At 44.2% G+C, this 25,578-nt stretch overlaps 1 protein-coding gene and 1 pseudogene across 2 annotated transcripts in view; both read left to right on the top strand.

Moving 5' to 3' along the window:
* Positions 1-25,578, top strand: part of PCNX3 (pecanex 3) — a 1,956,057-nt gene that overhangs the window by 791,788 nt on the left and 1,138,691 nt on the right. The gene's annotated exons all lie outside the window — the stretch shown is intronic.
* Positions 16,416-18,258, top strand: LOC138566100 (oxysterol-binding protein-related protein 3 pseudogene; annotated as a pseudogene).

The raw sequence follows: 25,578 nt of genomic DNA, 5'->3' as shown, positions 1-25,578 counted from the left end.
TCCGACAATGGTTTCTTCAGGAAAGGTATTTCAACAATGATGCAGAGGGCTGTGGTGGTGCTTTGAATGTTCTTTAAAGTAAGGTATTTACTTCAAGTCAGGCCAGTACCCCAACTCTATCCTATTTCCAAGGTATTTCCAAAGGTTAGTTCTGGGTAACTATTGCTAAAATGTTCTACTCATTCTTGAAGGCTTTGGCTAAGGTTTACAATTGTTTTATTCTCTCTGCCTATAATATACAGAATGTTACACAATGTTACTAGTTCGAGTTACAGTTTTCCAGGTACATTTACAGGTACATTTACCATTGCAGAAATAAATGGGGAAATCACAGGCAAGTATTGTCCATAGCTCATTGATTCCCTAGGGAATCCAGTAAAAATGCCCATGGGCAGTTAAGTACCCCATTGCAGGTTTTGAAATTGAGGGGAGCTCCTGCTTTTAGCCTAGGAGAGCCTGGTAAGCTTGAAACCAACAGCTACCAGGAGCAGGTTTTGGCTCCCCAGGCTAACTGGTGATCTTGCAAACGTGAATATGTGACATTAAACTGGAGTATTTAATAAAGAAAAATTAGAACACCGATTTTTCATTTAAATGTATTGAATCATACATAATGGACAAATTGTCAGTGATCATCTCATGTGGAAATTAGATTTGAAGTGGACTCTGTACTCTTTCTGGTTCCCCAGATGTTGCTCCTGCCTACTGGGTGATGCCCGACACCCAGGAGCATATTTTTTTCTCCTGCATATCAAATCTTAATTTCGAACCCTGCAGTGTTAGTGTTAATGCGAGTTCCAGTGTCACTTCAAAGTTCGATTGGATATAATGCTAAAAGATAAAAGCCTATCCACACTGAAGGAGGCAAGTACAGTTCGACCCTAGAGGTGTAGATGCTGCAAAGATCAACCCTAGGGAAGGCCTCAGGAGACCATAATGAATTGTTCCAAAGGTCCCAACAGGTACCCAGATGAAGTTGCAGAACAGAAACCCGCCTCCATGCAAGTCTATGGGGAACTATGGTTAAGACCCACCTCCCAGGAATCACTACAAGGGGTCAGGGGAACAAGCAGTAGTGAATGTCGTGAAAACTCACCCTTCCTAGGACCCCATGGGAAGTACTCAATCAGCAATTTTGACAAAGGACTCCAGGAACCTGAAAAAACCTGGTAAGTACATGGCTCTTCTCCACAGATGCGCTTTGAAGAATGTGCCCCTCTAGACCTTGAAACCTCAGCCAAGGAAAGCTAGAAAAGAAACAGAAGTTTCCCCCAGGGTCGCTAACTTGCAGCCAGGAGTTAAAGATCTGGCGGGGGATACTCCAATGAGGAAAGGGAACCTGAACAAATGTCTCCCAGCAGCAGGACGCACAGAAAAAGGCTGTAGCATAACAGCCAACGGTCCCAGGATGGAAACAACGGCTGGTGGAACCTTCAGATATCCCAAACTGATGATCCAGCTGTTAGGAAAGATTTCTCTTTAGGCAACTTACCTTCCATATTCAATCGTCTCCCTAACTTTTTGCTTTTCTTTCTTAACCTGTCCTGACTTTTTACAGGGAGGTGACGTCTTCAGCCTCACTCCCCTGACATTTTGCTCATTTTGTCATGGGGATACTGATCTGTCCTTGTTAGGGAGATTTATCATTTTTATGCTTCATCCCGTCTCCTAGTGAGACTCGCAGCACTTTTTGCTGGACTTCTGGGCCTTTTTCTTTCAATCCTGAATGAGTGGAGCCTTTTTCCACTCATTCATTCTTTTAGGCTATGTCTTTTGGAACTCTGTTGTATTCTTCTAATGCAGCACACAGCTTCCTATGGACAGTGTTGTGGGTACCCTCAGGGTCTTCCTTTTAAGATTCTTTTTTTTAATATCCCCAAGTAACTACAGTTCTTGGGGATAGAGATATACTTAGTATCTCTCCCAAAACATTATAGTCTGAGAGATTGGCACACACCACCTTCAGTGGAGTGCCAAAGGGATACCTAGCATCCACCTTCTCTGCTCCTATGACTTTTCAGTCACATAGACAATCAGCTAGTTGTGACTGGTGGCAGTGTGTTCTACTAACTATTGCATATTTTTTATACCGCAGGCTATGTCCATAGCCGCGGTAGCGCACAATAAGGCCACCCAAGTACCAACTTTTTGTCATTACTAGCGTGGTTGTTCATTGTCGGCCTTTCTTCACCATTCTGAGAGTGGGAGGCCTGTGTGTGTGTGTTTTGCCTTAGGCAGGGCCTCTTGGGTATCCCCGCCAAGGCTTCAGAGTGTCTTGGCAGGCGGAAGTAGGGGAAGAGTTTTCCACCCCCCTGTCCTTTGTCTACCAGAGTGCCTGAATAGGTCCATCTCCCACAGGGGGGTTCTGGCTGTCCTGATTGGAGAGCCTAACGTCCCTTTCTGTAAATTGCTGAGAGAGATTGCAGAGGAGTATGTGTTGGAACTGTATAAAAAGTGAGGCTTCTGGAGTGAAAAGCAAGTTGACCACTAGAAGCTGCAGTAACCGAAGAAGAAGGCGGCCAGAGATGCCTGCAGACCCTTTGCAACACAGTGAAGCGACCACTGCTGTCCCGATCCTGTTTTCAGTGCGACAGAGGAGCTCCAAAGAGGACGACTCCTTCCCTTTGGCAATATCAGGAGACCTACTGCCCATTTTGAGTGCATCACCGTGGAAAGGCCAAATCTGTCCAAATCTTTGCTGAATCTGTAAGGACACTCCAGAGACCCGATCCAACTCGCCCAGACACCCCTCATCATAGCGTGGGACTGCAGGAAGCGAAGAAGATTGACCAGCGATCTGTGTCCTTTGTTGGTGCTATTGAAAAGGCACCAAAACCACACAGTGAACCAAGAAGTTGCTGAAAGTCCTGCTATAGGTCCTGCTTCGAGTCTGCTGCTAAGAGATCCCATCCATTGCCCTGCCTTCAGCCATCAGACCAAGGAATCCAGAGGTTGGGTCCAGAGCTGCAACATTGCATCCAGCACGAAAATTCTCTTCAACCTAAGGTAGCACAGGGAAAATGGTATTGCTTGCCTGATACCAAGAAGTCGCTCCAGAGCGTCGGAGTATACGTAGAGGTGTACAGGGCAACCCCCTCTTACCTCGGACCAAAACCACAGCATGTGTCCCTTTCTCGAGTCTGTTTTAAGGTCTCCCTTGTTAGTTAATTTGCTGCTTCAATAACACTAGAGACGGGAAAAAATCCACAGGAACTCTGCATAATGTGCTGCTTGTCAAGACTTCAAGCCCTCTCTGAACTGCCTTTAGCTAGGGTTGCATTTTGGGACTGAAAGGCCTTACTATGCAAAGAAACCCTCTCTAGAACCTTGAACCATGCTCATTTTAAACTAACAATTTTCCTCCATTTAAGTGACTTTACTATATGTGTTTGCAGAGTAAATACATTACCTTATAATCCTTTGAAAACAACATGAGTGCGCAATGACTGATAATACGATAACATTGTCTTTTCCCTTTCTAATGTTGCTACACATATAACCGCAAACAAAAACAAAAGTGAAAGTGCCCTTTGAAGTGTATTATCAAGTATTCCTAAGTGTTCTAGTATAAACGTCTAAAGTATTTAAAGTGATTCTGGTGTAAATATACTAAATATATACTTTTATATAACTTATAAGTGTAAGCGCTTCTTTGCTGTGCCTGTCCACCTAGATTCAGTGTACCTACCTAGAGCTCACATCTTCCTCTTAAGATCAGCCTGACTGCTCTGCCACTCTACCATGGTCCTGAGTTAGCACAGACTGATACTAAGAGTTGGGGGATCTACAAACCACAGGGATAGCTTACTAAAGTCTTACTGCCAGTAGGACTTAAGGACAACTCCCCGAACAGTCCTTCAGGCTACTAATACTGGGAAAATGTTTCCCTTTTGTCTTTTTTTACTTTTTTACATAACTTTTTAACCGTACACTGTGATGATTCCAGTGGAGTCATCATACGATTCCCTGGCCTTGACCTTATCCCATGTGGATAGAGGAGATGGCTTCCCAGGGGGAGGTGCTGACTCCATCGGATGAGGTGCGGTATTCCCCTTTTCTGATAAGGAAAACCCTGTAATACCCATGTTCCTATTAGCTAGTTTTCACCTAACAGTCCCCTCTTAAATTAAAAGTTAGAAAAACCTTTCCTCCATTTCACTCTAGTCAAGCCCTCATCTATGACTCCAACACTCACAGCAGCAGTGTGGGAATGAACCGTGCAGGAGAATGCAGTGAGAGAGAAGACATGCAAATCCATGTAGCAGTTCACGAACGCAAGACACATACCGGCGTGGTGAGAAAGGAGGAGATGTGGGGAAGGCAAAGCCGTAGGAACGTGGAGACACTGGGAGACGTAGAGGAGTCCCTGGAGGTACAGTTGTGCAGAGAGGTAGCGTTCTCCAGTCTAGGCCACGGGGGAGAGCTGGCGAGTGATCGCAGAGCTGCAGGAAACTCTGGGGGAAAGTCTGCACAGTGCGAGAAACCGTACCAGTGAGGGAGCTTCATCGCATAGGCATGCCAAGAGTCAGAGATGCTGGGAACGACCAGTGATTCTGCCCAAAGTTGTTGGGAACCCCAGGGCATACCGACATGCATGCAATCAAGTGACTGAGTGGTATGAGATTGCCAATACGGACAATAATCAAAAGTGGTTTAAACATAGCCAAAATCCAATATCAATACGAAGAATATTTGAATGCAAACAAGACAAGTGCAGCAACAAATCCTAGACAAATACAGATGCATGAGATGTCAATGGAAACTGAAGTAAGTGTTGCCATAAGCAAATATACAGAGCAACTCTGGGTATATATTGCTGTGGTATGGTGAAAATAACAGTGAAACAAATAAGAAGTCTGGGTAAAGAAGTACACCAGGCAACTGACATGGTGAGAATATACCTGTCAGAAAAGCAAACCAACTGATCTGAAATCTCCATAGAAGGATTCCTGGCAGGAGAGTTCACCAGGCAAGCCGCAAAAGTTGTATAAAGACTTTGAGACAATTTTGGGCAGATACCTGGCAGGGGAGTATACCAGGGGATCTGAGAAGCCCATGAAAGAAGTCCTGGCAGGCACACATATTGGGCACCTGATGTTGTATATAGATTCTGGCATTGTGGGAAGATACCTAGTGGGAGAGTAAACCAGGGGATATGAAAAAAAAACAGATGGATTCCTATTAGAGGAGTACACCAGGCAATCCGCCAAAGTTACAATAAGATTTAAGGAAAGACTGTTATGGAATATATTATTTGAACAAGAACTATGTGAATTCAGTACAAAGTCACAAAAGGAACTGTTAGATAAAAATACACTCTTGCTATCCTACCTAAAATTCCAGGGGAAGGGATCCACCCTCTGGATCCAAGGCACTTTCCTTGGAGGACATTTGTTGGAGTTATCAGAGTTATAATTACATTTTGGTTGTGAGCACTTTTTGCAAATATCAAGTCAAAGACATTTCATTGCACCTTTTTGTTTAGTTTCTTGTGTGAGTGTCAGCTTAGAGAGTTTATAGACACAAGGATGTTTTTTTTTAAGTTACCGACAACTTGACACAGACAGATCTTTAGTTTTAATTTTCTAGGTAGGGAAATTCCTCTTTAGAATGGGGCTAGAGAGGCGTTTTTCAAACCCATTTCTGTTTAATAAAACGTCTATCTTTGAGAATACTATAACTTTGTGTGCGGCTCTCATTCCTGACTCAGAAAGTGGGTAGGAATTTTGGAAGCTGATACCTGTTGGGGTTGCGGTTGCGGTGGGGGTACCTTGATGCATATGCTATGGGTGTGTTCTAGGGTATCCACCTTTTGTAATGAAGTTTTAGATAGATTAGACATCGTGGTGGGAGAGCCTCTTCCACGTACCTTCTACTCGACGATGTTGTTATCAAACAGAGGAAGAGGGGATAAGGCCAGAGTAATAACAGATTGGATTAATAGGGTTTTGGTAATGGCCGCAGAGCACCTACTAAGAGTTTGGAAGTCGAGGAAAAAGCCAAAGTGAATGAATGGCAGTTAGATATTCAACCTTATCAAACTATGAAAAAGTTATGTTATTAAAAAAAGGGAGAGATGGGCATTATTCTCAAATTTGAGGATCTTTTAATTAATTGTACAGTTAAAAGCCAATGACCATGTGTATTATCTTCTGTATATATTAATTAGGGGGATAGTGTAAATATTATATGGAGTCGTCTGTTGTGCCTATCAATGTTGTGTTGTCTATTGTAAGTCAAAGGTCTAAAAATTGGTTGTGAAATTTAACTATATTTCAATTTTAAAAAAGAACACAAACTCTACACAAATACAAAAGCACTGTGAAAAACCTAGTATACATCAAGAAATTTTGTCCATATTTTCTTGAAAATTTTCAATTTCTTCGATCTCCTGAAAATTACCATTTCCACATCTGCAAGAGAATGCATCTCAGAGATCCAATTAGACGACAGTGGCAAAGCTTGTGACTTCCAATTGCGAAGTATCATTTTTTTACCTACCAATGCCCCTCTGAACAAGATTTTTTTTGTGACATTGTAAGATCATCTAATAAACTATTACCTCCCAAAATAATTGTTTTAAAGTCCAGATCAATGTCAGTCTCCAGAACACATAGGCACATCTGACAAATATCTGACCAAAATCCATGAATTCTCAGACAATGCCAAAACTTGTGCTCTAAAGTACCAGTATCACTCAAACATTTCCAACATTCATCAGAATCAGTCATTCCCCATTTCAACATTCTTTCGGGGCTCCAATTGACCCTGTTTAAAATTTTAATCTGTCTAGATCTTTCACCCAAATTCAACAAGCAAAGTTTCACATTACCACAGGTCTCCATCCATGCAAGCTTGCATCGTAAAGATAGGAATATCATTTTACTGATATATGTAAAAAAAAATAATATCTTCTGGAACTTTTTCACAAGCACAAGAACTCTTCCTACATCTGTCTCCTCTCCTAAGAAGAAGCTTTGTGACATTTGGGCACATGGCCCCATACACCATAGGGATTGAACCTTTAAATTTGGGGCATAATTCTTGTGAACTAGTTTCATTCTACTTCATCACTATTTACTTTCTTTTAGTTGTCTAAGTTATTGTATCCATTCCTAAAAACCTAAAGGTGACTGTATATGTGTTTGATAATTTAGTATTGTGTGATTATTACTTCCCGCTTGTTTCATTTTTGGGCCTATAATAGAGTATTTTTCTACGTACCCGTCTAAATTAAGTTGTGTGCTTCACTGTGTGGACTAATTGTGAACCGCTGACCGCACTCACCTTCTCCTGAGACTAAGACTTGACCACTCTCTATGCTTCTCTTTATTGGGTTTGGCTAAACTCTTGAGTTTCCCTGTTCACTATTACTAGGGGTAGTATCTTAAAATCTCTCCTCCAAGACATATTCTAGAAATCCATCTTAACACCAACACAACATTGACTTCTCTGGACACCTGCAGCAACCTACAGCCAGGATCCTGGCTCTAAATGGCGGTATGCAGTGGTAAAACGTTCCAGAAGCATTCCTAAAGTGGAGGGCTCAACCCAGGAGATGGCAACTGGACAGTCTCAAAGAAATCTGCACTGGACTTCTGCCATCAAAAAACCAAAACTGGGATAAGGCCAAACCACTATAATTAGCATTGCCAAGCGAGAGCTTTAAAAACAGCAGAAAGACTTCTCCAGCACGTCTGCAGTCCTGACACCTCAAAGGTTCCAGGCACACAGCAGCAAGAGAGTGAGTTAGGGGTGCGGCAGAACCTTAATACCCCTGTGAAAGTGGCTTGTCCTCTGACCAATCAGCCAATTACAAAAAGGGGTTGGGGCAGAGGCTCAGATGACCAACCGCAGTGGTTGGTCACTGGGGGCTCCCCTCATCCAACACCACCTCCAGAGGAAGTGAGGGTGCTACTCCAGGGCCTTTTCTAGCCTAAACAAGTTTGGACCTGAATAAAGGCAGCCATGATGGGCTCACAAAGAGCCCACATGATCAGAATGGCCATTTTGAGGCGATCCCGTGTCACCTAGACAAAGGGGAAGCCCTAGAAAAATAAATGTCAGGAAGCAGGATTTAAAAAACCCATTAGAACCCCAATGGCGAAAATAAAAGGGGCGTTGGGATACGAATGCAGTAAAATGACTTGCAACCTTGGTGAAGCCAAAATTAAAGCACAGCCACCACCAACCTAAAACCAGAGATTGAAGTGGCACAATCACTCTGGCGAAGACGTGGGTTGCTGGGATGCATCCTTTAGACAGGGCACCTTTTAGTGACCCAATACCATATGCTTTATATTAGGTATAAAGGGAAATGCAGTCATGCTGGCCACCAAAAATAAAATAAGGAAAAAAAAGGGGAAAATGCAAAAAGTGGCCTTAGAATCCCCCAAAAATAGGAAACCTGGCTGATCACTTATTGAGCAGAATTCTGAAACGTTCTTTTCTAACTTCAGAAATGAAACTAGGGATATACAGATGCGACCCCTGCTGTCTTCCTAGCTAACCCGGGGGAAACAAATCTTTAAAAAAAAATTGGCTGCGGGTTGTTCGGCTCTTGTATCACTGCACGTTAAGAGTGACAGCTTCCTATAGCCAAGGGGATGACTGTCATTAACCCCCATAGCCTACAGCAACTCCTTGGTGCTCCATTTACAAGCATTCCAAGTTCACTTGCAGATTGTAAAGGCACTGGTCACATATCCATCTTGACATGCAGCCAGGAAGAGGCATATCTCATGTCATGAGAAAACTGGCCCCTGCGTATGCGCACACACAACTCTCGTGCTCACTTTCCCCCCACAGACTAAACAGCCCCTTTGCTGCCTCTTTAAATATTACATTGTTAGGGTCCTGTATAAGCATAATTTAGTTGCTCAGTGGTACCGTACTATTACAAAAATAATACCTACATTTCCAGTAACTAGGATTATATTAACTGCATGCAGTGATGCTAATAAGACTTGTTGTGGTAAATAGCATTTCTGTTTTATTTTGGTGCAAAATTGCATATAGGAATTTTGCACAAGGCTTTGGTCAATTGTGCTATATGACGTGTCACGCTTGTCATTTGTGTTTTCTAAAATAAAATATGAAGCAGATGGGGGCACATATTTACTAGAAATGTATATAAAAGAAAAAAGCACACATGACACGTGGAATATTTCATGTGGCACAATGTATCAAAATGATGTGCAATGCTGTCCTATGCAATTTCGCACTGCTGGCACATTGAGCATAGGAAGAGAATTCCACAGAACAATCTTAGTGCCATACAATGCAGACATTTTTGTATGTTCTTTGATAATGCTGTTTATTTTAAATCATTGAAACGTGCAGTTTACTTTTGTTTAAATATGACCAAATTACTCCTCCTACCTGATTACATTTTCCCTGAAGGCCTCAATTACATGCCACCCAATGAATATGATTTTTCCTATACATTTCTGCCATTGCATTTCTACCTCTGAAAAATCTTTTCTTGTGGGAGGACCGAGAATGCTATAAAAACTATTAAAGTTAGACAGTATTGCAAATGCCAGTGCCATCCATCTCTTATGTTTCCTTTAATGTAAGTATATATAAAATTGGCAAAGCTTTTAGAAAATTGAGTTTCCCAGGCAAAGATATTTCAATAAACCCAGGAAAATTCTTATGTACAACAACCACCCCTCATTTACTGATAGCTACATTATTTGCAGCATTCATTTGTTTAATTTGTTTTTCTTTTAATTGTAGTCTTATCTGTGATACTTATTTCAGTATACAAAATGTGCAAACAAGGCATGAGTGCATTTAAGCATTTCAAAAGGAAAGAGATGTTAATGTTTTTTTCTTTATTTGAATTACTTTCAGTAGCCTTTCTAACACAATTTACCTGGCTAATTAAGCAAAAAGACAACAAAGATTCCCGCCAGACTTTTTTTGCTGTCGAATTATGGTAAATTTCGGCAATGCGGAAGACAGCCTCTTTTTGTTGGAGACTCCCGCAAGTTGTGGGAGACTTGGTTGGCAGGTCTGCTATCAGCAGGTGGTAAAGCTTGGCGACACCAGACATTCTAATCTGCCATTAACTTCTCTCTGGTTAGAAGCTGAGATTACAGGCTGTAAAAAACATTAAAACATTTTTTTTGTTCTGGGCATGTATTGATCTCCTTGTTTCTCACTATATTGATAGTTCATACACTGTTTCCTGTTCCAGCAGCAACAGTTTGTCACAGTCCGGTTGGCGCTATGCACAATGATATTAATGATACATATGGTGATCCATTCTTGTATGAAATGTATATCACATTACAACGATATTGTAACCATATTTCGAAGGGATTGTGTCCTCCAACGTATTCCTTTTCTTTGATAATACGTTTCCAGCTTGCTGGCCTCGGAATTTTTTTCTGTAGAGGGCGCTGCGCGTCGACGTCCGCTGAGTCAATGTCCCTCGACAGCCACCGTATCAGCGCCAACGTCACCATGCCCATAAATAGACACGCGTTGCATCTGTTGCTCTGTTCCGTTTTTCCGCGCTTCGTGGGGCCTCGGAACGTCGTTGCTCAGTTCAGTCAGGTTTATCTAAATCTATTTTGACGAATATTCCTTATCGTTCTCGATGGCTTCTTCATCAGAACCGACGACGCCGTGATCCGGCTTCAAGAAATGTCGAGACTGCGGAAAAAAAATGTCAATAACAGATCCACACAGGGTCTGTTTATGGTGCTTGGGGTCCGAGCACCATTGTTCGGAGTGTGAGGACTGCATGTCCATGATGGCGAAAGCCCTTAAGGAACGAAAGGGGAAGCTCGAGAGAGGTAAGTCAGCCAAATCCTCCTTGAAGGTTTCGTCGGCTGAGTCGAGGCATTCGTCTCCTCGCCGTCAAACACTCCCATTCTAGATCTCGAAGCAGCTCCCAACATTCGTCGAGATCTAGACACTCAAAAAAGAGACGTTGAAGGTCCCATTCCTCGTCGTCTTCGGTGTCCCCAGAAGAGTTTCCTGTCCCTCCAAACACAGTTCTCAAGCTGAGTGGGAGGAATTCAGAAAGAAAATGTTAAGCGTCTTCGAGAACGCGGCCTCGACCCCCTCGAAGACAGCTGAGGGTGATACCCCGGGTGAAAAACCCAAAAAATCAAAACGCTGCGAGTCGCAGCACCCAGCGAAACATTCCACCCTAGAGCGCCATGAGCCATCGGGTAAGAAGGCACCGTCTTCGACGGTTCCCTCGACGCCGTCGTCGAAGATTCCTTCGACGCACGGGTCGGCGCCATCGACGCTGGTGTCGAAGGGTTCCTAGACACATCGGTCGATGGACTCGACGCCATCGTCGACGACGATGAAAGAGGACCAAGGCTACACAGCCAACAGTGTTTTCAAGGGCCTCCGGCACGACGTCGAGACCGGCACCGATGCTCTCGAGTAGGATCCCGATCCTCTCGAGTTCTTCGAGACCCCTTCCAGTTTTTTCGATGCCATTTTCGGCGCCTTCGAAGCCGGTTACGTCAGCGTCAACGACTTCGACATTTTCTCGTCCAATAACGACGAGTTTGGCTCCTTCGGCCATAGAGATGGGCTTTACTCCAGTTCAGAGATCAGAATACCCTGGTCTTTCTTCAATTTATGAAGAAAAGGAAGACTCTGACCAAGACACTTTTGGTTTACAGAGATCCACACTGCCTGCTGCAGAGGATTTCACCTCTGAAGAAAGAAGGCTGAAGGAACTACAGGAGTCACTTCATCAGGCAAGTGGACTTGACACTTCCCCAGAGGTGGAATTTGTAAAGCCAGACCCAGGGGAACATGCCGAAACACCATATAGAACCCTGATGGCAAGAATAATTGAGTTTATGGGTTGGTCTGCGCCTTCACCTGTTTTCCAACAGGATGATCTAACGGATATATTGGACAAAGGCCCACAGGAGGACCCGGTGGTCCTCTTCCATGCAGCCCTACAAAGAAAATTTGCATCCAATTGGGGAAACTCCCGAAGTTATCCCAGCAGTCAATAAAAGACTGTCAACAAAGTATAGGGTAGCGGCTGCTGACCCTGAATACCTGTCAAAACACCCGACCCCAGAGAGCCTGGTGGTTCAAGCAGCAACTTCATCCAGCAGTAGGACTGCTTACCCTACTTTCCCACAGGATAGGGATGACAAGAGGTACGACTCTATGGCAAAGAAAGTCTTCTCTGCCTGTAGTATGGCATTGAAGTCCATCAACGCCACCTGTACGCTCGCCAGGTTAATTCGCACATTATGGGAGTGTGCTTCATCAGCGGCTGACTGCATACTCGATGGAGAGGAGAAGGAAGCCTTCCTTAACATCATTCAAGATGGCAAAGATGCCATGTGCGAATCACTTCAAACAGGCATCGATTCCGCTGACAGTATCAGCCGGGCCATGGCGGCTAGTACAACAATCCGCAGGCATGCGTGGTTGTGAAAGTCGGGCTTTGCCCCTGATGTACAGGCCAGACTTTTGAATATGCCCTTTGACGGCTCTTCATTATTCGGGAAGAAGGCGGATGACAGTCTGGAAAAGTTAGACTTCTAAAGCAGCAGCAAAATCCTTAGGAGCTGCTATCCGCCATACTCCTTTTCGCCCCTCAGGAACCTCTGGGAGAGGAAAGTCCTTTCGCTATTATTCCGCATTCGGAAAAGGCAGAGGACAGCCGGCTCAAAAAGGCCAAAGAAGATCCACCCGAGGTGGACGGGTCAAAGGTACTAAGACCGCATCAGGTGCCTCTTTACCCTCGGCATCTGCATCAGCCGCCCCCAAACCACTCTGAGGCCTTCGCACACAAGACACCTGTAGGGGGCAGGTTAACTCACCATCTGACGGAATGGCAGGCTATAACGTCAGATGCTTGGGCGTTGGAGACAGTTGCCCAAGGTTACTGCCTACCCTTTCTACACATCCCTCAGTCATCCACCGGGGAACAGCTCCCGAAAAGTTCCAGATCCGCTCCTCTTGCAGGAAATTATGGACCTGCTAGAGAAAGATGCCATAGAACTGGTACCTGTAGCGGACAGGAACAAGGGCTGGTACTCCCCCCTACTTTCTCATACCAAAGAAGGACGGAGGTCTGAGACCCATCCTGGACTTACGAGAATTGAACAAGTTCCTCAGGAAGGACAAGGTCAAGATGGTAACTTTCTCAGATCCTTCAGGCCCTCCAGATCCAGGACTGGCTGGTATCTCTGGACCTTCAGGATGCTTATTTCCATGTGCCAATCCATCTCAAGCACAGGAAATACCTGAGGTTCGCAATTGGCAACTCTCATTATCAATTTCGAGTTCTGCCATTTGGGCTGACCTCCGCCCAGAGGGTCTTCACCAAGCTGATGTCGGTAGTGGCGGCGAGTCTAAGGAGGGAAGGGATCCACGTCTATCCCTACCTGGACGATTGGCTGATCAGGGCCGTATCTTCGGAACAGGCCCAGACCCAGCTAGATTATGTCTGCCTCTTCCTTCACAGACTGGGCTTCTCCCTCAATTTAAAAAAGTCACAGATGATACCATCTCAGAGACTCCAGTTCATTGGATCTTCCTTGTGCCAGAGCTGAGAGCGATCAGACTAGCGCTGAAAGCTTTCCTGCCATCAGTACAGGGGAGAAATGTCCTGATAATGACAGACAACACGGTGGCCATGCACTACCTCAACAAAAGAGGAGGGGTAGGATCACTGCCACTGTGCAGAGAGGCAATGCAGCTCTGGTTTTGGGCAATTCGGGAAGTAATCTCTCTACCGGCAGTCCACCTAGCCGGACAGAAGAATTTGACAGCGGACGCTCTGAGCAGGCAGAGCACAGTCTCCCACGAGTGGGAGCTAGCTCAGGAAGTCCTTCAAGTGATCTTCGCCCTTTGGGGAACCCCTCAGGTGGATCTGTTCGCCACAAGCACCAACAGGAAGTGCGATCTGTTCTGTTCAAGGGAATTTCCCCCGAGAGGAGCTCTAGGAGATGTGTTCGTAGTGGACTGGGATTTTCCACTACTTTACGCATTCCCACGAGTCCCTGTTATTCCTCAAATGATCAGGAGGTTGAGAAGATTCCGGAAAACCATGATCCTAATTGCCCCAGATTGGGCCAGGAGAACGTGGTACCCGGACCTTCTAGATATGTTCATCTGCCCTCCAATCCGTCTTCCACTCAAAGAGAATCTTCTCTCGCAGAAGGGAGGTCAGGTTCTCCATCCAGACACCAGAACCCCCTCAACCTTCACGCTTGGCTTCTGAAAGGTTGAGATACAAGGATTGGGATCTCCCTGATGACGTCATGGAGGTTTTGCTTTCGGCCAGAAGACCAGCAACAAAGTCTTTATACCGTTGCCGTTGGAACAAGTTTTGCAGCTGGTGTAGGGAAGAGAATATCGACCCTTTTTCATGTGGTACACCAACAGTGTTATCGTTTCTACTCTACTTGGCAAACTCAGGCCTTCAAGTTGGCACTGTAAAAGGCTATCTCGCAGCGCTTTCTATCTTCAAGCGCACTGCGGAGGAACCATCATATTTCAAAATTCCTCTAGTGGTACAATTTCTCAAGGGACTAACTAATGTTTACCCTCCAAAACCATTCCAGGTTCCATTATGGGACTTAAATTTAGTCTTAAACTTCTTAATGGGCACTCCATTCGAACCACTTCACTCTTGCGCATTGAGATTTCTCACACTTAAAACTATCCTACTGGTAGCACTAACATCTGCTAGGAGGGTGAGTGAGCTACAAGCTCTCTCCTGTAAACCCCCACATAAAATCTTCCACAAGGACAAGATTGTCCTTCAGGTGAAGCCTAATTTTCTCCCAAAGGTGGTTTCTGAATTCCACATTACTCAGAAAATTACCTTGCCTTCATTCTACCCTCCTCCCCATCCGGGGAAAGAGGAGGAAAGGCTACACAGGCTGGAACCTAGGCGAGCTCTCAGCTTTTATATCAGCAGAATGGCTAGGATCAGGCAAGCAGACCAACTGTTTGTAGGATACTCAGATCACAAGTTGGGACTACCCATAACAAAACAAACCATCTCCAGGTGGATTATCTTGGCCATCCTGGAATGTTATAGACTAGCAGGGAAAGAGCCACCCCAAAATCTCAGGGCTCATTCAACCAGGGGTATCGCAGCCTTTTCGGCTCTCCAGAGAGGGGTACCGGTCCGGGACATATGTGCGGCTGCCACATGGTCTTCCGCACATACATTCACCAAATTTTACAATCTGGATTCCTCCACTGCTCAAGAGACCAGATTTGGCAAGGCCGTATTACATTCGGTCCATTCCTAAAGGTATACACAACACTGTCACTCCCTCCTCCAATTACTTACCATTGCTATGGGAGTCTATCAAAGATAAGGAATACGTCGGAGGACACAATCCCTTCGAAGAACAAGTTAGTTCTTACCTGGTAACGTTCTTTCGACGGGATGTTCCTCCGACGTATTCCTTATCGCCCCTCCCATCCATCCCCGCAGTGATAACTTCCCTTGTGGTTGCATCTTTCGCTCCTTCAAGGTTACTAACCGATTCAGGCATGTCTTTTCTTATACTACAAAACTGAACTGAGCAACGGGCGCAGCGTGTGTCTATTTATGGGCATGGTGACATCGGCGCCGATACGGTGGCCGTCGACGCGCAGCGCCCTCTACAGAAAAAATTTCCGAGGCCAGCAAGCTGGAAACGTATTATCAAAGATAAGGAATACGTCGGGGGAACATCCCGTCGAAAGAACGTTACCAGGTAAGAAGTAACTTGTTCTTCTGAGGCTTGTGTAAACTGCTTGGTTCACATGCTATGCATAGGCCCACATCTAGTGGAAGCTGCGGAGTATTACAGTTGTTGTTTTCGAAACTCGAAAAGGGATATTGACAGGGCGTGCCAGTAATACTATTCCTAGTGTGACGTCCACTGTACCCATGGTCCTTCACACGTCGAGGTCCCTCAGATAGTTTTTTTCCACCATCGTGAGTGGTCGCTTGTCGCAGAGTTCAATTTCGGCTAATGCCATTTGCTTATGCAAAGTTTAAAATATAGTTACTCTTTCTGTCCTTTCTTCGCCTGACGCTGTGCTCTCGACGCAGTGAAGAATCAAGATAACAGACAAGACAATACATCGGACGAAGTAAACTTTTCGACAGATCCCTTTGGCCTTGGAAGGCCCAACAGGCCTAGGCCCTTACAGTAGGGAGAGTGGGGGGCGGTCATTATACAATGTATTTTTCCACCCCTTCCCCTTATCGCCCGGCTACCTTCCCCAAAAATGGATAAGCCACCTTTTAAATTCTGCCCAAACTGTAATGTGGATCGATAAACAGAGTTTGTAACCTGTGTTTAAACCGCAACCACAACGAGGGGCACTGTCGAGCTTGTAAGCTCTTTCGACCTAAGACCATTAAAGATCACAGAACAAAACGCTGGGCCCATCACGCCATGCAGGCCAAGGCCGCCATGGACGTGAAGGGAGCCTCCAGTGACGGCAGCGACACTGCCTTTTCGGACGGCGAGAGTGAAGGGCAACAGCGACGTTCCGAAGTTCTAACCCCCGACCGCGAAAGACAGGCCAGCGGCTCTGTTGTGGGGACTAAACCCGGTGGCAAGAGTACTCATCCTCCCACACTAAACACACAACTGGCGGCGATGTGTCGAAGTCTAGGGGCAGATTAGTTAGTCCTATGGGCACTCCCCCGTCACCCCATGACAGGCCCCATAAAACAAAAGATCCTGCCCACAAAACCTCTTCAGCTGAACGCCAGGTGACGCAATCTGCAGGGAAGCCTACAGACTGAGGGTTATCACACCTGATCAAAAAACATGTACCAGAAAACCTTATTAAAGCTTCTAATTCTAAAAAGTCTTCCTCTAAGAGCCCCAATCATAAAGACAGAACCCAGAATCCAGAAAGACTAGACCTATAGGGTAGAGTCTAACCCTTCCAAGGAAACTCAAACTGTCACACAAGTTTGAGTTTCCGACTCCTCTTTGGATATTTCTAAAATGCAGGAAGACTTGTGTTTACTTCAGCTTGAAGTCTTCTTTTAATACTGTGTTAGTTGAGAGAGAGACATTTAAGCACATGCTGGAACATAATGGCTGTACTTCACCCTCGGCCCAGGTTGTCGGTCTGAAAAACGCACTTGCTTCGGAAAAGTTAAGTGAAGGAAGACGCCCTTAGATTCAGCAACTCTCTGACGAAAGCAGACTATCCATCTCTGAATCAGAGTTTTGTGATGCGCAGGAAGTGCTGTTGTCTGCAAGCTCTCCAGAAAACGAGGCGTCGGAGGATGACTCATACACCAGTGAAATCAGTGATAAAATTTCAGAAGATAACTTAAGTAACGACGTTGAGATCGACAGTCATGCTTTGGGTTCTACAGTGGAAAACAATTTGGAGTTTCATTCAAAACGAAGAACAGTTCTACCAGCTCCAATGCCCCAACACCAGCAACATCAGCTTGTGGAATATTATGAGGAACAACATAGGCAAAGATATCTCCAAGGTGTCCATGCCAGTTCAGCTGAACGAGCCACAGAACATGCTGTAGCGACTGTGTGAGGAGCTAGAGTACAGTGAGCTCCTGGATAAGACAGGCGACTCTTTTAAAAGGATGGTCTATATGTCTATGTGGGCAGTGTCGGCGTACGCCTCCAGCTTCTACAGAGCGGGAAGCAAGCCTTTCAGTCCCATGCTTGGAGAGACCTATGAATAGAACAAATAGGAGAAAGGCTTTAGATTTGTGGCAGAACAGGTCAGTCATCACCCACCCATATCAGCGTGCCATGCAGAATCTGAGAAGTTTGTATTTTGGCAAGGATACCAAGCTGTACCCCCTCACACATAAGTAACCTGACTTGCTTAGCGGACTGAATCACCGACGGATGGACTGCATAACCTGTAACAACATTTTTTAAGCCTGTAAGACTCGTAACCACACTCTTAAACCTATATGTACTGTACCACATTCTTAAGCCTGTATGTACTGTAACCATATTCTTAAGCTCTTATGACATGTAACCAAATTCTTTAGTTTTTATGATTTGTAACTATATGCTTAAGCTAAGCGCCCAGATGCTTTTGGGTTAGGTGCTCGATACAAATGCTATAAATAAAGAGGAGGGGGGGTCCTTTAAGTGAGGCTCTACAAAATAAGGACCTACCTACACCCCACACACCTGCTGTACCTTACCCTGGGGCCATACCTAGCTCAGCCAAATGGTCAGCAGAGGACATAGATAGTGATGTCTTGAATGACTTTCTTTGCACATTTCTTTGAAGAGAACCCTCATGCATAATAAAGTTTACAAAATACACCTACCACTGATCAGGCCTCGAGCTCTCAGCCCCGGTCTTCCACTACTCAGCCCCTGGCTCCATCCCAGCCTCCAACAAAGAGGTCTCACACTTCTGCTGACCTTAATGATATGCATGGAGACACAGAAGGGGATCGGGAGGAGGATCTATACTATCATGAGGATGATGATGGGGATAATGATGACGATGGGTCAGAGGTGTGTACTATAGAGACTCTCCAGTTCCACAAGATTCTCCTTTACCTGATTCCCCAGTGGATAATCAGCCCTTGTTTAATGACCTCTTACTCAAAGCAGCTGAGCACTTTGGAATTGAGACTCCCGAAACTCAGCAGGACAAAGAGTTTGTAGAGGATATCCCAGGGGACAAAAAAGCTGCCACCCAGTTCATAACTATTTTAAAGTCAGTTCAAAGGAGGATCCAACCCTCACTTGAAACGTCCAATCAATCATGGGCAGTCAATCCGCGAATAGAGAAACTGTCCCGCCCGGCACCATCTGATCCCTTATATATCAGAGGACATATGACTAGTAGTACTAGCAAAGCCCATGGGACCCAATTTCGAACCTATGCATCAGTCAAGTCTTAAACACCTGACATACAAAACTGCCTTCTTAGTGTCTATTACTTCCATAAGAAGAGTTGGTGAATTGCAAGCATTGTCAGTGCAGGGCCCTTTCTTTATCATCCATAAAGATAAATTGGTTTTACATACTCATCCTAGATTCTCTCCTTAATTAATTTCTAAATTCCACGTGAACCAATCCATTGAGTTTCCGGCTTTCTTTCAGAATCCAACCAGCTCAGCTGAGGTTAAACTCCACACTCTAGATGTGAGGAGAGTGGTCTTTTAATACGTTGACAAGACCAGGCCGCTAAGGAAAACAGATCAACTGTTTGTCTCCATAGCAACAGGCAGAGAAGGAGACTGCATTTCCAAAAATGCCATCTCCAGATGGATAGTTAAATGTATACAATTATGCTGTTTATTATCAAATAAGACACTGCCTTTCATGCCAAGAGTTCACTCCACATGGAGCACAGGAGCTACTCTGGCTTTTATTGCAAATGTCCCCTTAGACAGCATTTGCAAAGCAGCTACATGGAGCTCAGTACACACCTTCACTCAGCATTACTGCATTGACACACATTCCAAAGCAGATACACAGATGGAACAAGCAGTTCTAAAACATGTATTTACCGCTGCTCTTTCTCACAACCCACCACCTTCTCCTAATACTGCTTGCTAATCTATGCATAGCATGTGATCTAAGCAGATTCCACAAGCAGGGATACATTACTCACCGTAATCGTATTTCTGATGCTTTTATCTGCTTAGATTCACATGCGCCCACCCTTCCTCCCCTGAGAGAAGGTGCATAGATGTTATATGAGCTTTCTGTTATATATCTGCTTGGATACACCTGTACTCACGCTACACTTCATGCAACCTCATGTCGGAACAAAACAATCTGAGGGACCTTGATGCGTGAAGCACCATGGGTACAGTGTACGTCACACTAGGGATAGTATTACTGGCACGCCCCGTCAACGTCCCTTTTCGAGTTTCGAACACAACAACTGTAATACTCTGCAGCTTCCACTAGATGTCGGCCTATGCGTAGCATGTGAATCTAAGCAGATACAAGCATCAGAAATATGATTACGGTGAGTAATGTATCCCTTTTCTTAGTGTGCTGGAACAATGCTATGTGATGCCACTTCTTGTTTTGTCAAGGGGTGAAAGGTTGTGTGCCATCACTTACTGTGATGTAAATTGGGGACGGGGTCAAATCACATCCCTTCCTGTGATGCCCATCAGGGGGTCATGGGTTGTGTGATGTCACTTTCGCTGCCCCTGCCATTTTGGTGAAATGACGTTCCTGCATCAGACGCACTGAACTTTACCTCACCAATCTAAAATGTTAAGTTGCCAGCTTCTTGTAATGATGGGTTTCTCGTATGCAGGCAATACTAGGTTTAGGTCTCTTAAGATATGATACAACTTTGTCTCTACAGTTAAACCTTCTGTATTACATGAAATCCATTTGATCAACATTTCAGAGCAAGTAACATAATAGCCTTGATGGTGTGTCAAACAGGAGAATTTTTATTTATTTATTTATATTATATTATTTAAATTTATAAAGCGCACATCGGCCCTTGGGCATCCTGGCACTGTTACAGAATACTTGCTTGGTACAGATTTGCATCAGATAATCAACAGTGCAGAAGGTATTGACAATTGTAGACGAGTATATGTTCCAAGGTTACAGTGTAACGGCATAGCAAGCTGAGATATGTTTACAGGTTACATAGCATAGACGGATTTAGTTAAACAGTTTAGTTTTTAGCATTTTTCAGAAATATGAGTTCATAAGTAAAATTAGAAGCATTAGTAATAGACTAATGTACAAGCCTGCATAAAAGCATAAGAGGGAAAATGCAAACAATAGGCAAAGAAGACAAACAGTAAATACACTTTGACAATGAACTCCTAAATCAATCTGACCGTAATCTAAGTGGCAAATTAGATATGTCCACACAGATCAAAGCTAAGGAGGAATCCTACAAAGAGAGGAGAGACAAAGGCAACAGGCCATGCTTGCCACATCCCCACTCTGCTTCAAAGCAGGGCAAGTGGCAAGAAATTCCCTTCTCCGTATTTGATGCATCCTGCGTAATAAAGATTTTATGTCCATCCCACATTAGTTGTTTGGATGCTCGTACTTTGTTCAATTACAGCTGTAATTAAGTATACAATAATTTTGTATTATTATTATTAGGGTATTTATTGACATCGGACCTAGCTTCGCGAAGCAACAGAGCACTGTACAATCGTAGGGGGAAGAACACAGTGAGGGAAGCAAAGAAAAAAGGAGTGGGGAGCTAACAGGGGAGGGTGGGCAGTTGGCAGCATGGGGATGGTGCATGTCTGATGTTGGCAAGGCAGAGAGGTTAAAGAGTCTTGGAGCGTAGACATAGAAGGATTGTCATTTGATTCTTTCCTTCCTGTCATAATTGAAGTCTGCACATTCCCTTGCTTCTAGCGGATCTCAGGTTTCCGGAGATGCTGACTTTCTCAGTGAGGTAGCTTACGGACTTCAGGATGGCAGCCTTGTAGATGATGATACAGGCTTGCAGTGGGAGCTAGTGCAGTTTGATGAAGGTCTGGGTTATGTGGTCGAATTTCAGGGGTGCCAGGGTTGTCAACGGAAGGCCTTCCAAAAGGGCATTTCCACCATCCAGGTGAGAGAGGACCAAGGCTTGGACAATGGATCTGAAGTTGTTTTCTGGGATGAAGGGCTGGATTTTCCACTGGAGACAAAGTTGGTACCAGGCAGTTTGTGTCCTCCTTGCTGTGTACTGTTTGAACGTGAGATGTCTGTCGATGCTGAACCTTAGAAACCTGACACTGAGGGCCAGCTGTGGTGTGAATCCCTCTAGGTTCATAGCAGAAAGCCAGGTCTGGATGTCAAGAGGTTCAATGTTGTTGGTAAGAAGTAGGAATTCAGTCTTGGAGGGGTGGAACTTCAAGTAAGCACTGGACATCCAGGACTGGATTAATATGAGCCAGGCCGTGAACCGCTGAATATCTTTGATGGAGGATAACTTGAGTTAGATCTTCGTGTCATCTGCGTATTGGTGGATGTGGATTTTGTGTGGAGAGAGAAAGGTTCTGAGCCGTTCCATGTAAAGATTGAAGATAACGGGGGACAGGATGGATCCTTGCGGGACTCCGCAGGTGATGGGTAGAGTTGATGATCTCAAAGAATCCATTTGTACAAGCTGTTGGCAGCTCACAAGGTAGGATTTGAACCAGCCGAGGACAATCTCGCTGATCCCCATACAGTGATGTAGATTGTTGGTGGGTGTCTGGTGGTGTACTGTGTCAAGTGCTGCAGAGAGGTTAAGGAGAATTAGGAGGCAAGGATAGCCATCATCAAGGATTTTAAGCTCACCATCGATCACCTTGATGGTAGCTCTTGCTGTGTTGCATCTGGGCCTGAAGCCAAAGTGGTAGGACCGAAGGAGAAAATTGGCTTCTATCCGTTGAAGGAGTTGTGTGGCTACTGCTTCCTCAAGGATCTTACCTAGAAAGGGAAGATGGATAATGGGGCGGTAGTTGATGAGATCACTTCTAGTAAGGCAATAATGTATGTTCTGACGATTCTAGAACCTGCCTGCTCCAGGAATGGCAGCTTGAAGCTGAGCTCCTGTGCCCTGGGCTTATCTCCTACTGCTACAATGACTGATCTTGTCAATACCGATCCATCTCAACTTGCGAAGAAGCAAAAAGCAGGGGGCTCTGATGCTCCTAAAGAGGTAAAAAGGAGAAGACCAACTTCTGGAGCTTTTAACCAAAGTGACATCTGATATTGCAGACATCAAGACAACATTGTTTGTTTCAGAGGAAAGCTATACTGAACTGTCCACTAAGGTTGATTCAGTGGAAAGTCACCTGAATACAGTGGATGAAGATGCACAGAGAATGGCTGAACAGATAAGGGATTTACAAATACAAAATGAGAAGCTGTCACTTAGCCTCTGAGTAGGAACATTTTTCTTGAAATAATATTAGAATTGCAAGATTCCCGGAAAATGCTGAGAAGAACTGCCCCATTTTGTGGAGAAATGTCTGATAAAGCTACTTAAACAGGACCCCAAAATGCCCTTTGAAATTGAGAGAGCGCATATGTCTTTGGGTCCAAAGCCAGCAATGGGACAGAGACCACAGCACTTTATGGTGAAGTTTCTAAGATTTCCTGTAAAGGAACTGATTCTCAGAAGAGCGCAGGAATTGGGTGATCTCTCCTGGGGCGGTCACAAAATTATGTTTTTTGGAGACTTGAGTAAAGATGTTCTTGACAAAAGAAGGGCATGTAATATGGCGAAAGAGAAAGCAAGGAGCAAGAGTTTAAAATAGTACATGGTTTATCCTGCAATTTTTCAGAGTGGTGATCAATGTTCAAGTTCATTCTTTTAATGACCACAAAGGGGCTCAGGCGTTCCTATCAGACCTAGATCAAGAACCAATGGAGGAATCAATAACTGCACAAAGGAATGTAATCACAGAAAAAAGAAAAGATGACAGTTTGTATGATCTGCTTTCCTCATTGGGCTGGGTCACACGGACTATGAATGAATGGTAGGGGAATACGTTTTTACATTTTTTTTTTTATCTATCTTTGAATTCTTGTATTTTCCCTTTATTTTTAAGTATCTTTAATAATAAATTAACACGGAAAGCTTGAACTGTTGGAAATCAGTTGCTGCATTGCTTTCATTTAAAGCGAGCGTGAGCAAGGGATTTAGAAAAAGATCTTCTGGTGAAAGGAGACATGCACACGTAATACAGGAAGTTCTTCGGTTTGCCTTGCAACTTGATAAGGCTGAGAAATGACATACACGGAGAGAATCGTATTGGGCGTAGAGGTTGCGGATCGAGAGGACTGATGAACGCGCAGTGTGCTGCACGTTCAGAACCTGTGGCGGATTGCGCTGGACTTTAATTCCCGAAATATGCAGGTGGCATTTGGAGCGAATCTGACTCGTTGAGTGAGCGTTATATCTGCTTGATGACTAGAACATCTGTGGATTGGGATATTGGCTACTATGACTAGCAACCAGTGCATATATTTACCACATTAGGGATTTCAGTGCATTGTTAACGCAAAATTAAGGACAATTTTCTTCTCCTGGCTTTACTTTCCGTGTGGTGGCTGCAAATGGTGGCAAACTAAGTTGACTGCAACTTTGGCCAATTTATTTGGGTTCCGGGCGGATGTCCTGAAAAGGCTGAGATTCTAATATAGAAAATACTTTCCCCCTAGATAGTTAGGTCTCTGGCATATATAATATTTGATCTGTGTTTAGCTCTTCATGTCAGGTTATTCCTACCCTTAAATGATGTAAGAATAGCTGTTAATATATATTTTACATGTTATCGATTTATCAGCCTTGGAAAGATAACGTCCTCTGTCAAACGTTTGAAACTGTGAACCGCAGCGTCAACCTATGTCGTAGGCAAGCAGTTAACGTGTGATTTATACACACAGACTGATAAACATACCTTTCTGGCCACTTCCTATTTCAGAACACACAGTACACAAATCCTGATGAAGGCCACAAAGGCAATATCACCCAAAAACAATACCCTGCAACTTCTGGATCACCATTCAGATGGGTCTATGAGGTGCCAGCCATAACTAATTAGCATAGGTCCTGGGTTATATTTGGGCACTTCCTCGCTTTGTCCCCTACTTGTTATAAGGCTTCATATTGATGTCAGGCCAAATCATATGTGGCCACATCCCTACGCCATGCACATTTCGCAGGAGCAATGGTGGGATGGATTTTGTAGGCGGTGCAGCGCGGTAGGCAGACCTTCAAGATGTAGCAGGCGGCACTGCTTTAAGTCCACAAAAAGACTCATTAACTATTACTGTTCTCCTATCTTAATGAAGAGCTAAGAGAACCAGGATGTACCCAGGCTGGAACAACTTGCATGTTTAGAAGAGGCTTCAACAATTACTGAATTAGGAGTTTCTGTGGGATAGATTTTAGGTTGTTGTGTGCCACACTGTACACTAGCATCTCAATTAAATCAGTATAACTTTAGAAAAGATCTCTAACTATTTGCGGACAATATATATATATATATATGATGTGAATATTACCGCCATGTTTGACTGGCTTAGTTGCCATTTGAATGTATTTAAATTATGTAGTCAAGTTCCATAGTTGGCTTGATAACGAGGTATGGAGACGAGCGTAAAGCTCAATGCCATATTACCGTCCCCTTTCAAAAGAGATATTCGTAAAAAATATATTTAAAGTGTTTGTCAGCGCTAATGCGCTATATTGTAGCATGGTTACCGTTCATCATACTTGATGGACATCTAACCATTACGCCCCAAGACTTGGACTGTTAGTGAGGCCGTAAGTCGTAGCGCAGCGCAGATGACTTTCACGATTTTAGGTTAACATCCATTCTCATGCAGCCTGATGTTGCACTAACTGGCCCGGTGCCACTCCTTGAAAATGTGGCTTTCTAAAGTGCAAGTGCAATATAGTTGATATAGTCACAGGCATCGACATGTTAATAAAAATCAGCATGTAGATTAAATTGAAGCAGCATAGTCAATAACAAAGGTGCTAGTGCAGTCATGACCTCCCTTCTGACTAACAGAACATGTATCATGGTCCAGTTTTAAACCCAGGGGAGGAAAACATTGGCATAAACTCCCAAACTAGTGATAGAATATATCGTCATATTGTCTC

This window comes from Ambystoma mexicanum, chromosome 2p (genome assembly GCF_040938575.1).
Source record: "Ambystoma mexicanum isolate Mex_15411 chromosome 2p, UKY_AmexF1_1, whole genome shotgun sequence".
Lineage (NCBI taxonomy): Eukaryota > Metazoa > Chordata > Amphibia > Caudata > Ambystomatidae > Ambystoma > Ambystoma mexicanum.
This window is presented reverse-complemented; position numbering and strand designations above follow the sequence as displayed.